The sequence below is a fragment of the Elephantulus edwardii genome, unplaced genomic scaffold (assembly GCF_000299155.1).
Source record: "Elephantulus edwardii isolate Elephantulus edwardi_28Jun2011 unplaced genomic scaffold, EleEdw1.0 scaffold00062, whole genome shotgun sequence".
NCBI lineage: Eukaryota > Metazoa > Chordata > Mammalia > Macroscelidea > Macroscelididae > Elephantulus > Elephantulus edwardii.
This window is the reverse complement of record NW_006399812.1, coordinates 10,355,817-10,369,024: the sequence shown is the minus strand read 5'-3', so window position 1 is coordinate 10,369,024 and position 13,208 is coordinate 10,355,817.

Sequence of the window (13,208 nt, the reverse complement as noted above, 5' to 3'; positions counted from 1 at the left end):
CAGGGTTGTGTCATCTGCATAACGCAGACTGTTGTCCACCAATCTTGACCCCACATATCTCCTCATAGAGCCCAGCCTCTCGGATGATCTGTTCTGCATACAGGTTGAAAAGGCATGGAGATAGGACGCATCCCTGGCATAACCACTGCAAATACTGAAAACTGGTTACACTCTATTTTGATGACTGCAGAATGAAAATAATATTTTTAACATGCAAGACAAATATATCAGATAATTTATGGTATCTCAAAACTTATTACAGAACACTTTTTTAAAAAAAAATGTGTTACTATATACTCAGAGTAGAGTGATTAATGTGGTCTCAAACCTCTAAAAACCTCTTGCAACAATGAATGGAAATCCAAAATCTCTGTAAATGTTAAAATTAATCAAGTTTAGGGGAGCTCTGGTGGCCTAGTGGCAAGAAGCTGCACTGCAATCCCAGAGGTGCACGGTTCAAATCCACCAGATGCTCTGCCAGGGAAGGAGGGACAATCCCCTCCTGTACCAGTCAGATCTGATTTGACGGTACACTCAAATAATAATTTAAAAAAAGTTAAAAAATTAATTAATAAAGTTTAATAAAAACTTAAAAAAATAAAAAGATCTACACTTGTTTTCTACTTTGTCTGAAGTAGAGAACCATGGTTTGAAAGGATTAAAAATGAGACACAAGCCTGGCTTACAGTCAAATATTTGACTGGAAACTCTGATTTGCACTTATGTTATGTACTGTTAAGCTGAAAATAACTCAGAGCTGACCCTCCAGCAGGTTTTCAGAGGTTTTAAAGTGCATGAGATGGAAAATGCTGGTGGACATGAACCATGCCTTTGTGTTGGCGGTGCAGCCCCTTACCACTAAGCCCCAGAGTGCCCTTGGTTGGCACTACACTCTATAAATTCTTTCTCAGTTTCTTCATGTTGGATTCATGTTTGGACAGGTAAACCAAGTTGGTTACTGGATCTAGTCCTCCCTAAAACTAAGATGGGGATTCCAATCTGCCTGTAGGGCATGGAACTCCAAGAACCAACAGCTTTGCTTTACCTGTCACAAGGTTTTAAAGTTTTTTCTCTAATGTACACAATAGTTACTGAGCACTCCTCATTGGTCAGCATCTGATTAAAAGCTACGTGTTTTATTTCAATCATTTTCAAAACTATTCATTTAAAGTAGTTGGTATGCCATTTCGCATAACAAAACCGAAGCTTGTAAACTGGAAAACTGAAGCTCAGATGTAACTTAATAACAAAAAGAGGAGTGGGAGAGGTAGAAGTCAAAATCCTGATCCAGGGCTCAGTCTTCGGTGTATACACTCTCTGGCTTCTAACTGCCTGGGTGCTTACTCGGCACCTCTCTCCTTCCAACACCTCGGCCTGATGTTAACTCCCCAGCGTATTCCCAGCGCTTTACTACTGACAAGGGTCGTTCACGGCAGGCTGGGCAGGCCTTTCCTCAGCGCCTTCTAGAAGGGGGATACTGGATCACAGAGAGAATCAGGTCCTTAATGACGGTCTCCCAGAGTGGGGGAGCCCTAGTCTGGCCAAGGTGTTGGTCCCTCCTCCAACATCACACACCACAGAGCAGCTTGCCTGGAGAAGGGGTTTGCAGTTTATAAATCAAGCCCGTAGCCTAGACCCCCCATCACCCAGCAGGCCCAAGCCCCCGACCCTTCGGAGACGCATCACTCTCCACTGTCAGGGCCACGCTTACTCCTCATCCTCGGGTTACTTCCGGCGCGCCGTGATGATGTTTTCTTCGAGAGCAGCTCATGTTTTACCTTCTCTTCAGTGGCCATGGCCCTTTAGATCCTCTCTCTTGAAAGTTCGCAGTACAAGGGTTCCTCTTGAGGGGCGCGAGGTACGCGTGGCCGAATATTTACCCCACCTCTGCGGGAGGCGGGCTGAAGGCGGGCGCTCCGCGATGGCGTTTCCGTGACGTCATCAAGGCGCGCCGACCGGGGGTGGTGCCTGCTCCTGCAGTCGGGTCCTGGGGTTGGGGAAGACTGCATTAGGTTTCTGTGCTTATTTCACATGGTGGCTTTTGCATGCTGGTTAAATCCAGGAGAAGTAGGGTGGAGGCTCGGGCATGTGGAAAGTGTGAAGCAGGTCGGGACGCGCAGACCTAGAGGAGGCACGAGGGAGGTTGGGAACTGAATTATTGTTTTGTTCTGTCCAGACAAAGCTGACCCATAGCAGACCCTCCAACAGGTTTTCAGAAGCAATTTAATCTCATAAGAAACTATCCATCTTTCTTCCTTGGAGCAGCTAGTGGAACTGAACCGCGGTCCTTTGGGATTGCAGTGCAGCTTCTTATCACTATATAGAGGATCTGATCAGTATTCTCTGCCTATGAGTGCTATCCACTGCACAAGCACTCAGAGCAGGGACTCTGATCTGATTGGCGCCTTCCATTTTATTTCTGCTTCTGCTGCTCACTAGTTCTGAACCCCGCTTAAGATAGTCCTTTTATTGCCTATACTGTGAATGTCTCTGAGAGAGCTTTCTTGAAACCCAGAATATTTGGGTTATGAAGATAGAAGGCAAAACAGTGATTTCTTATTGCTCTAGGGAAGGGTCCAAGTGTAGCAGAAAGTTGTGGTGCTGACCTTTCAGAAGTCCTGTACAGAACTGAGATGTTGGCCGAATGCTGGGCCTGGCACGAGTGCTGTGCAGAGCAATATGGTCCCTGCTCACAGTGGTCCCCATCCTTGAGTACTGTGTAGGGAACTCTGGGAGTATGCACACAGATACTAACTTGAGCAGCATTACTTTAAATAATTCTTTGTCTGATGACCTAATGCCATCTTTATCTTAAACATAAAATTAAGTATCGATAAGATGGCTCATCCACATGCCATTGTTCAAGTGGAAACAACATGTAAATAAAAATATGTTCTACTCACAGTGCCTGAAAATAGAAATTTGTGGGGCTGAGATTGGGAAAGTCCTCTTGGGAATCCATATCATGTTGGGACAAGCTGTTATGTGCCGTCGAGTCACTTGTGACTCATAGAGACCATGTACAAGAGCCCTAAACACTGCTCTATCCTGTGCCAACCTCACCGTCTCTGACACTCCCACCACCCCAATCACAGAATTGATCCATCTCATCGAGGGTCTTCCTCTCCTGTGCAGTCCCTCCACTTTCCAAACATGATGTCCTTTCCAAGGACTAGTCCCTCCTTGCAACATGCCCAGAGTATGTCAGACGAAGCTTCAGAATCCTTGACTCCAAGGAGCACTCCAGCTTCACCTCCAGGACAAACCTGCTTGTTCTCCTAACAGTCCATGGTATATTTAACACTCTTCTCCAGCACCACAGCTCAAAGGCATCAATTCTCTATCATCCGTAGTCACCTTTCCAACTCTCTAATACATAGCATGTAATTGTGAAGACTATAGTCCAGATCAGACGCACCTTAGTCTCCAGCCTGACATCATTGCTCTTCAGTACTCTTGAGAGGTTCCTGACAGCTGACTTTTCCAACGCAATTCGTCTCTTGATTTCCTGGCTTCTGGTACCAAGAGTGTTGATTGTGGAGCCAAGCAAACTAAAACTTAACTATCTCAATCTCTTCACCATCTATCCTGATGCTGCCAGTTGGCCCAGTGGTGAGAATCTTTGTTTTCTTGATGTTAAGCTTCAATCCATATTGAAGGCTGCAGTCCTTGACCTTCTGCAGCAAGCGCATCAGGACCTCTTCAGTTTCAGCAAGCAGGTTTTGTCATCTGCCTAACGCATGTTGTAGGGACAAGAACCAACCTTGAAACAGCTACACGAGGCAACAGAGGATATCGATTATTTCTTTGCCATCATCCCTATTTATGTTGTTATTGGTCTTGTTCGATGCTCCGAGCTGCGACCCTGTGAACCACAGATTGGTCTGGCCCTGTCCTGCGCCGTCCTCACTGTCTCTGAAAAGCTCGAGCCTGTTGTTATAGCAACTGTGTCAATCCACCTTTTTGAGGGTCTTCCACTCTTCCCCCAACTCTCCACCTCTCCCTTATTTCTCTTTTCCACGGACTGACCTTTCCTGACAACATGCCCGAAGTTTGTGAGACAAAGTTTCAACATCTTTGTCTTTTAAAGAGCACTCTGGCTGCATTCCTTCCAATACAAATTAGTTTGGTTTTTGGCAGTCTATGTGATACTCCTCAACAACACAATTATCTTTTTATTATTTTCTCAGTGTGCAGCCCATGCCAGTGCTCACAGCCCAGAGTAAAAAAAAAAAAAAAAAGATAGCTGACATCCAAGCAGATATATGCACACCCATGTTTATTGCAGCTTTGTTCACAATAGCAAGGAGTTGGAAATAACCTAAGTGCCCATCAACAAACGAATGGCTAGAGAAGCTGTGGTATATTCGCACAATGGAATACTATGCTGCATTAAAAAACAAGGAACTCATGCAATATTATTCAACATGGTTGACTCTGGAGAACATTATGCTGAGTGAAATATCCCAGTCACAAAAGGACAAATATTACATGATGCCACTGTTGTAGAATGGGACTGTCCTTGGGGTTGGGGAGAGACTGAGTAAGATGGGTTCAATAACGTATACTGCACTGAAACAGAGGAGGGAGAAAACTGTTTAAAAGAGATATATAACTAGGTATTTCTGTCATCACAGGAGACTAGAGCGAGGGCTACATGGTGGAGGGGACCTGGGGGAGGGTTTGTAAAACAATGAAAGAATCTTTTCTTTTACTTTTCCATAATTTTTGGACTCATGTACTTATAACTTGTTAGTCAAATTTGTGTCTTCTAGGTTGCAACACCCCCATGATACATCTTCAAGGATATGAACATGTACAGCCAAGCACAATCAATAAGAGGGCATCTAAATTCCAAAATCAATCTCCATAATAGTCTATGTGTTTCCTACTGCCAAAGGGGCCCTTTAGAGTAGTGAGAGAAGATCTTCACCCTGAAACCCACAGCATCCCTTTTCAGCAGGAAGTAGCTAAGAGAATACGCCATCCCCTTTTCCTTATGACTCAGGGTGAAGTCTCTCTCAGGGAGGAGTGATAGGGAATGGCAAAGGACACACTGACAAAGAAGATTAATCAGAACTGGCTTTGACAAGCACTGTGGAATTTGGACAAGAACAAACTGGGAGGAGGGTAGAGAGAATAGTGAAACAATGAATGAGTGGAAGCCCAAAATCTCTGTAAATGTTTATGAAAATTAATAAAATATAATTATAGAAAAAAAAAAAAAGGCTGAGCAGTGGTTCAAGGCTGTGGTTTATTCTGACATGGGTACACTGGAAAAGATCCAGAGAGACAAGCCCGATGTAAATCCATTAGCATGCTCTTGACAACACATTTATCCAATAGCATGCTCTGGAAAACACAATTCAAAGGCTTTGCATATTGACATCATCACTAGAAATTGTTACTTAGTACTGAGCCTTCGTTATGTGTCTTCCAGTCTCCTACCACTCATAACAAGTTACCCTATTTAGAATAGCTCTGAACCCAACCCTATCCTGAGCCAATCTCACAATCTCCAACATACCTACCCCCGTTACCCCAGTTACTGTGTCTGTCCATCTCTTTCGTCATCCCTTCCTAGCACGACGTTCTTCTTCAAGGCCTGGTCCATCCTGGCAACAAAGTATGTGAGATGGAACTTCAAAAATTTGGGTCTCCTTGGGAAACCAGAGATGATCACCTATACAATGAATTGTTGAAAGTAAAAAAAAAAATTGGGTCTCCAAGGAGAGCTCTGGTGGCCTAGTGGCAAGGAGCTGCAGCTACAATCCCAGAGGCGCATGGTTCAAATCCACCAGATGCTCTGCTGGGGAAGGAGGGACAATCTCCTCCTGTACTAGTCAGATCGGATTTGACGGTACACTCACACAAAAATTAAAAAAAAAAATTTTGGTCTCCAAAGAGCAGCATGGTTTCACCTTTTCCAGGACAGACCTGTTTGTTCTCTTGGTAGTCCAGGGTATGTTCAATACTCTTCTCCAGCACCACAGCTCAAAGGCATCAATTCTTCTGTCATCCTTAGTCATTATCTACCTTTCTGATGCATAGCAAGTATTTGGAAAGACAATGGCCTGAATCAGGTGTACTTTAGTCTCTATTCTGTTTTTCAGTTCTAGGGAGAGGTCCGTGATAGCATATTTTGATAATCCAGTTTGTCTTTTGATTTCTTGACAGCTGGTGCCAAGAGTATTGACTGAGAAACTGAACAAGCTGAAAGTGTTAACATCACTTTCTTCTCCACCTATCATAGTGCTGGCCCAGTGGTAAGAATCTTAATTTTCTTGATGCTGAGATTCAAAACTCATTGGAGACTGCAGTCCTTGACCTTCAACAGCAAATGCTTCAGGTCCTCCTCAGTTTTGGCAAACAAGGTTGTGTCATCTGCAAAATGCAGGTTGTTAATGAGTCTTTCCAATCCTGATGCTACATTCCTCCTCATAAAGGCTAGTCTCCAAGATGATCAGTTCCACATGATTGAAAAGATATGGAGATAGAAAGCATCCCTGTTGTACTCCCTTCCTGATTTTGAACCATTCAGTTTCCTTGCTCTGTTTTGATAACTGTCTCCTGGTCCAAGGTTTCACATGAGCACAGTCAAGTATTCTGGGATTCTGGTTCTGCTCAAGGTTAGCCGCAATTTATTGTGATCCACACAGACAATGCCTTTGGCTAGTCAGTGAAACACAGGTAGACATTGCTTTGTTACTCTGCTTTCAGACAAGATCCATCTAACACTAGCTATGGGGTCCCTAATGTCACAAGTTCTTCTAAACCCAGCTTATACTTCTAGTAGTTCTCTGTCAATGTACTAGTTCAGTAATTTTTGGATAATTTTCATGAGGATTTTGTTTGCATGTGATACTAGTAATACTGTTCAATAATTTCTACACTATTGGATCACTTTTAAAAAAAATGGGAATAAATATTAATTTTCCCCCCCAGTCTGCTGGCCAGTTAGTCATTCTCCAGATTTTTTTAACACAAATGGGTGAGCACATCCAGGGCTGCATCTGTTGAAATATGTCACTTGGTATTCCATCAATTCCTGGGGCCTTATTTTCTGCCAGTTCCTTCAGGGCAGCTTGAACTTCCTCTTTCCTCACCCTTGCCTCTTGATCATATGTTGTTTAATGGAATTCTTCTGTGTCAGCCAATTCTTTTTGCTATAACAACTCCTTCCATCTTCTTTTTATTCTTCCCTTAAAGATCAACAGATTTTTAAGTATTGCAAGTTCAGGATTGAATTTGTTCTTCTGTTTCTTCAGCTAAAAAAAATGGCAAGAGTTTGTCCTTTTGATTTTCTGACTCCAGTTCTTTACACATTTCACTGTAATACTTTGCTTTGTCTTCCTGAGCTACCCTTTGAAATCTTCTGTTCTGCTCCGTAACTACCTGATTTCTTCACTTTGCTTTGGCTTCTCAGTGATTTAGCGCAATATTCAGAGTCTCTTCTGATATTCCTCTCAGTCTTTTCTTTCTCCTCTGCCTTTGTAATGACCTTTTGCATTCATCATGGATGATAATTCTTGATATCCTCCCACAGCTCATCTGGTCTTCTTTCATTGGTGTTCAAGGCCTGAAATGGTTTATTCAGGAAGGATAAACTAGAAGTCTGCATTTCTAGAAATAGCTCCCAAGGTGATTTTGTTGGATACTTAAGCTTGGGAGATGTAGTGTGATGATTCACTTAACTTCTATGCAGCCATTAAACACATTATGTTGTTGTTATGTGCTGTCAAGTCACTTGCGACTCATAGTGATACTATGTACAACAGCCCTGAAACCTGCTCTATCCTGTGTGAATTTTCCTGTCTCTGACACACCTACCTTCACTACCCCAATTCACTGTATCAATCCATCTCATCGATGGCCTCCCTCTCTCTTTCCCTTTTCCTCCTTCCAAGCATAATGTCCCTCTCCAAGGACTGGTCCCTCCTTGCAGCATGCCCAGAGTATGTCAGATGAAGCGTCAGAATCCTTGCCTCCAAAGAGCAGCCTCCCTTCACCCACTCTAGGATGAACCTGTTTATTCTCCTGGCAGTCCATTGTATATTCAACACTCTTCTCCAACACCACAGCTCAAAGACATCAATTCTCTTTCTATCCTCCCTAGTCATTGTCCAGCTCTCTGATGCATAGCAAGCAATTGTGAAGACTATGGCTTGTATCAGGCATATCTTAATCTCTAGAATGGCATTGTTGCTCTTCAGTTCTCTATAGTGGTTCCTGACATCTGACTTTCCCAAATCAATTTGTCTTTTGATTTCCTGGCTGCTGGTACCAAGAGTGTTGATTGTGGAGCCAAGCAAACTAAAGCTGTGAACAATCTCAACCTCTTCCCCATCGATCATGATGCTGCCAATTGGCCCAGTGATGAGAATCTTTGTTTTCTTGATGTTGAGCTTCAATCCATATAAAAGGGCTGCAATCCTTGATCTGCAGCAAGCACTTCAGGCCCTCCTCAGTTTCAGCAAGCAGGGTTGTGTCATCTGCATAACGCATGTTGATGAATCATCCTCCAATCCTGATGCCACATTCCTCCTCATAGAACCCAACCTCCCAGATGATATGTTCTACATATAGATATATGGAGACAGAATACATCCCTGATGTACACCGTTCCCGATTTTGAACCATGCAGTGTATCCTTGCTCTGTTTTGACAACTGCCTCCTGGTCCAAGTATAAGTTTTGCATAAGTACAATCAAATGTTCTGGGATTCCTATTCTTCTCAGAATCAGCCACAGTTGTGATCCACACAATCACATGCCTTTGCATAGTCAATGAAACACAGATAGACATTCTCCTAGTACTCTCTGCTTTCTGCCAAGATCCATCTAACATTAACTATAATATCCTTGTACCCTATACATCTGGCAGCTCTCTGTTGATGTACTGCTCCATACACCAATTTTAAACAGATTATACAACATTGTTGTTGTTATATGCCATCGAGTTTCCTGTGACTCATAGTGACCCTGTGTAAAATAGTTCTGAGTTCCATACCTGGTCTCACCGTCTCCTACCATTATTCCTGTTATTTTCTCCCCAGTCAAACCATCTCATCCAGGGTCTTCCACTCCTGTGCTGTCCCTTCACCCTTCCAAGCATGATGTCCTTCTCCAAGGACTGGTCCCTCTTGGCAACATACCTTAAGTAAGTGAAGTGGAGCTTCAAAATCTTTGCCTCCAAGCAGAAGCCAAATTTCACCCCTTACCAGGACAGACCTGTTTGTTCTCTTGGTGGCCCATGTCAATAACCTCTGCTAGCACCACAATTCAAAGGCATCAATTCTTCTTCTGTCATCCTTGTCAGCTCTCTAATGTATAGCAAGTAATTGCAAAGATCATGGCCTGGATCAGGTGCACCTTAGTCTGTAGACTGACATCGCTGCTTCTCAGTACTCTGGAGAAATAAGTCCCTGACAACATATTTACCTAATGTAATTAGTCTTTTGATTTCCTGATTGTTGGTGCCAAGAGTGTTGGTTGTGGAGCCAAACAAGCTGTGATTGTTAAGAACCGCAATCTCTTCTCCATCTGTCATGGTGCTGCCAAGTGGCCCAGTGGTATACCAATGTCAGTGGTATGTTTGGTATTTGGAAAAAGTCCCATACGTAATCTCAGAAGGATTACACCTCCACTGTTAAGTGAGTGCATGTTTATGGAAAACAGAGGGGGAGGCTGCTCTAACAGGTACCTAAAATGGGAAGTGTTTTTTGGAATTGGTAATAGGCAGAGTCCAGAAGAGTTTCCAAGTTCCTAACATAAAAAGACGGGATTGTCTTTAAAAGACAATACTCCTGGAATTAGAACTGTCAAAGGCAGTCATAGTGAGGGCTCAGGAGGAGAAAAGGGAAGCTCTCATACCTGCGATAGATGGTCCTGACGGAGGAGCAGGAGAAGCAGCAGACACGGGAGCTAATCGAGAGCAACGCCTTCACGCTCTGGAGGCTTCCTGACCCACTGCAGGGACGAGCAAGTCACAGACGGAGAGCTCAGCCCCTTTGGGCGGAGGCTTAGTGATGGAGTCGGGGTGCATCTGGGCACTTATCAATAGAGCTCTGACCTTTGTGATATTTGCCCAAGTAGGGAGAGGATGGCCCAGCCCAGGACACTTGAGAAGCCACGGAATCAGGACATAGAAACTGAAGAGGGGAGGAGCATGGGAAGCGGAGCTGCTCAGACACAAATGGGGAGCCACGGTCTCCATGGTGACAGAGGTGGGGCCACAGCCTAAAGCAGCCAACCTAGATCTGGGTGTGGCGTTGTTGGGGGTGCAGGGTGTGCCGGGAGGGGGAATGAGATTATCTGCTGCTTGAAGCTGAGGATCCAGCGTTGCCAAGGCCAAGGGGGAGGAGAGGAGTGAGGAGGGGAGGGTCACTACTTGGTTGGATGAGGAGAATGATACCAACCAAAGACAAACCAGGAGTATAGTGTGCCCTTTGGGCCTTAGGTCTGCACACTGATAGCCCCACATTCAGACTTCTAGCCTCTTAAATGGAGAGAAAAGAAATTTCTGTTTGTTATGGTGTCACTGTAACATTTCTGTTAAAGAAAGAAATAAACTGTAATACCCATTGCTACCAAGCCAATTCGGACTCCACAATCACTTGTTATGCATCAGAGAGTTGGACAATGACTAAGGAGGATAGAAGGAGAATTGATGCTTTTGAGCTGTGGTGCTAGGGAAGAGTATTGAATGTACCGCGGACTGCCAAGAAAACAAACAGATTAATCCTTGAGAGGGTTAAACCGGGCGGCTCCTTGGAGGCAAGGATTCTGAGGCTCCATCTAACATACTTTGGACATGTTGTGAGGAGAGACCGGTCCTTGTAGAAGGACACCATGCTGGGGAGGGTGGAGGGACAGCGCAGGAGAGGAAGGCCCTCTATGAGGTGGATTGATTCAGTGACTGGGATAATCGGGATGGGTGTGTCAGAGACAGTGCGATTGACACAGGACAGAGCAGAGTCTAGGGATTTTGTACATAGGGTTTATGAGTCGCAAACGACTTGACAGCATATAACAACAAGAAGCAGCAGCCTGTACAACCACCCCTGAGGCTGTAACTTCGATGGGGGAGTTCTGGTGTGGCCTGGTGGACAGGGAGTTGAACTTACTCACCCGGAGCAGACAGTTTGAATCCTCTAGGTGCTGCGTGCAAGAAAGGTGGGTCATCTCCTGTAAAATGCAAAGCCTCTGAAAACCTGCTAGAGGGCACCAGAAACTAATGGCAGCCACACCCTGACCTTTGACCTTTGATTTAGGGAGAGAGCAGTGCTCCTCAGGCTGCTGGCAGGAAATGACACATCCTTGTCTGGAGGCTGAAATGTCTTCCCTTCTCTTTCCTTGTTAGGTACCTGTGTTATACAGATGATACAACCTTGCTGGCAAAACTGGGGAGGACCCGGAAGTGTTTACTACAGAAGTTTAGTGACTGTACTTTTCAATGTGTATTGAAGTTCAACACCAAGAAGACCAAGATTCTCACCACTGGGCCAATTGACAGCACTGTGATAGATGTGGGAGAGATTGAGATTGTTTCATTGAAATTGATAGAGAACAATTTCAGCCTGCTCATCTCCACAATCAACACTCATGACACCAGCAGTAAAGGACGAATTGCATTGGGAAAATCTGCTGTCAGGGACCTCTCCAGAGTGCTGAAGAACAAGGATGTCAGTCTAGAGACTAAGGTGCTCCTGATTCAGGCCGTGGTCTTCACAATTACTTGCTATGCATCAGAAAGCTGGACATTGACTAATGATGACAGAAGAATCAATGCTTTTGAATTGTGGTGCTGGAAAAGAGTATTGAATATACCCTGGATTACCAAAAGAACAAATACGTCTGTCTTGGAGAGGGTGAAACCAAGTTTCTCTTCGTAGGCAAAGACTGTGAATCTCTGTTTCACATATCTTGGGCATGTTGCCAGGAAGGACCAGTCCTTGGAGAATGACATCATACTTGGAAGGATGGAGGGACAGAGGAAGAGAGGAAGACTCTGGATGGGATGGACTGACATAGTAACTGAGGCAATGGGGGGTGTCTCAGAAATAGTGAGATTGGCTCAGGATAGGACAGGGTTTAGAGCTACTGTTTATAGGATCACTATGAGTCACAGGTCACTTGATGGCACATAACAACCACCACCATCATGGAGTTGAAACCGACCCATAGTTGATCCTCTAGTAGATTTTCGGAGGCTGTAAATCGTATGTGGGAGATTACCTGTCTTTCTCCTGCAGAGAGAGCAGCTGGAAGATTTATACTGTGTGCCTGTGGGTTGGCAGCTCAACTCCTTACCACTAAGTTACCTCTGCTGTTGTTATGTGCCATTAAGTCAAGTACAACTCAGATCGACACTATTAACTACGAATCTGAACCCGATCTTATTCTATGCGATTGTCATCTCTAACATAGTCAATCTACTTGCTGTGGATCTTCCTTTCCTTTGTTGACTCTCCACCTTTCCAAGGAATTGTTGTTGTTGTGTGCCACTGAATTGGAACTGACCCATAGCTGACCCTCCAGTGGGTTTCCAGAGGCAGTGAATTGGGAGGAGACTGCCCATCCTTCTCCCATGGAGCAGCTGGTGCATTTGAACTGTGTGCCTCTGGGATTTTGGTGCAGTTTCTTATCAATAGGCCACCAGAGCTCCCTGGGACTAGCCCCTCTTAAAAACAGGCTCAAATTATGTGAGATGAAGCTTCATCATTCTCGCCTCTGAGGGACCCTCTGGTTGCACTTTCTCCACAACATACTTGTTCTTTTGTCAGTCCACGGGGTATTCAGCGCTGTTCTCTAACACCATGATGCAAAGGTATCAATTTGTCTTCTGTCATCCTTATTCCTTGTCCAACTCTCAGATACACAGTGAGTGAAAAGAGCATAGCCCACCTTAGTCTTTAAACTGGCAACATGGCTCGTCAGTATTTTGCAGAGGTCCTGTGCCTTATAATGTACAACATATAGCTTAACATGCAGTTTGGCAGTCAGGAAATCAAAAGACTAGTTACACTGAGCAAGTCTGCAGTCAGAGACCTCTCCAAAGTGATAAAGAAAAAGGATGTCATTCTAGAGACTAACATGTGCCTTATCTAGGCCATGATCTTTGCAATTACTTGCAATTACATCAAAGAGCCGGACAGTGACTAAGAATGACAAAAGAATCACTGCATTCTAGTTGTGGTGCTGGAGAAG